The sequence below is a fragment of the Meles meles genome, chromosome 9 (assembly GCF_922984935.1).
Source record: "Meles meles chromosome 9, mMelMel3.1 paternal haplotype, whole genome shotgun sequence".
In the NCBI taxonomy this organism is placed as follows: Eukaryota; Metazoa; Chordata; class Mammalia; order Carnivora; family Mustelidae; genus Meles; species Meles meles.
In genome coordinates, this window is record NC_060074.1 from 73,414,215 (window position 1) to 73,415,917 (window position 1,703).

Consider the following 1,703-nt stretch of genomic DNA (forward strand, 5'->3'; position numbering starts at 1 on the left):
TTATCACCACCAGAGGAACATGCCCTGGTTTAATAATTTTTTAAATCTTGGGCCATCTCATACACTAAAGAAATGCAAATAGGTTATATTTTGTTTTAATATGGGGATGGACGGAAAAGGGACTATAAGCTCACTCAACTTCTGATAGTTTAAAAGAAGATTTTAAAACATTTTGTAGGCAAGTGCCCAAAGATGTATGAACCAGCGTATCTTTTACAATGCTGTTTGTATCATGTTTAAAGTAGACAACCCGGGGTGCCTGGATGGCTCAGGTGGTTGAGTATCCATCAGCTCAGGTCATGATCTCAGAGTCCTGGGATTAAGCCCTGTGTCGGGCTCCCTGTTTGGCTGGAAGCCTGCTTTCCCTCTGTCCCTCCCTGCCTTAAGATTCTCTTTCTCTTGTCTGCTCCCTAATATAAATAAATAAAATATTTTAAAAATAATTAAAATAAATAAAGTAGACAATAATTTAAATACCCAATAAGGGAGAACAGAGTAAATAAATTATGGCATATCACTATTATAGAATATTATACAATCATCAACACAGATGATTAGGCATATATCCATCATGTAACAGTGTTATATTGATGAGAAAAAAGCAATTATAAATAGCGATTTGTTATGGTCCCATTTTAATAAAAATCTAAGTGAAAATCATGTTTCATATGCATAGGAATACATAGAAAAGAAAGGTTGGAAAAACATCAAAATAAAAACAGGTTTATTTCTGGATAGTAGAATTATTTTCTTTTTTATATTTTCTAACTGCTTAATATGTTTCACTTGCTTAAAAAAAAAAGTAATAAAGTTTGGGACACCTGGGTGGCTCAGTCGGGTAAGCTTTTGTCTTCAGCTCAGGTCAGGATCCCAGGGTTCTGGGATCGAGTCCCACATTGGGCTACTTGCTCAGCAGAGAGCCTGCTTCTCCCTCTCTCACTGCTGCTCCCCCTGCTTCTGCCTGCTCTCTCTCTGTCAAATAAATAAATAAAATCTATTTAGAAAGTAAGTAAAATCAGAAGCAAACCTAAAACTAAAACCCAAAGATTCAGAATTTCAATTCCCATGACTAAAGTTCATTAATTCAATAAATAATTATTATGCAGCTAAAATTTAAGGAGCATAAGAATAAGTCATAAACAGATCCTACTCTCAGAGACCAGTTACTAACAGCATAAAGAATCTACTTGAATTAAAAGAGATAGTGCCGTGCTCGCTTCGGCAGCACATGCAATAAAATTGGAACGATACAGAGAAGATTAGCATGGCCCCTGCGCAAGGATGACACGCAAATTCGTGAAGCATTCCATATTTTTAAGAACCTAGATGTCCAGCAACAGATGAATGGATAAAGAAGAGGTGGTATATATACGCAATGGAATACTATGCAGCCATCAAAAGAAATGAAATCTTGCCATTTGCGACGACGTGGATGGAACTAGAGGGTATCATGCTTAGTGAAATAAGTCAATCGGAGAAAGACAACTATCATATGATCTCCCTGATATAAGGAAGTGGAGATGCAACATGTGGGGTTAGGGGGATAGGAGAAGAATAAACGAAACAAGATGGGATCGGGAGGGAGACAAACCATAAGTGACTCTTAATCTCACAAAACAAACTGAGGGTTGCTGGGGGGAGGGGGGTCGAGAGAGGGGAGTGGGGTTATGGACATTGGGGAGGGTTTGTACTGTGGTGGGTGC

At 38.1% G+C, this 1,703-nt stretch overlaps 1 non-coding gene across 1 annotated transcript; it reads left to right on the forward strand.

Moving 5' to 3' along the window:
* Positions 1-1,209: 1,209 nt before the first annotated feature.
* LOC123951220 lies at positions 1,210-1,316 on the forward strand. The gene has a single exon (XR_006820370.1). It is a non-coding gene; the product is annotated as a U6 spliceosomal RNA (small nuclear RNA).
* The last annotated feature ends 387 nt before the right edge of the window (positions 1,317-1,703 follow it).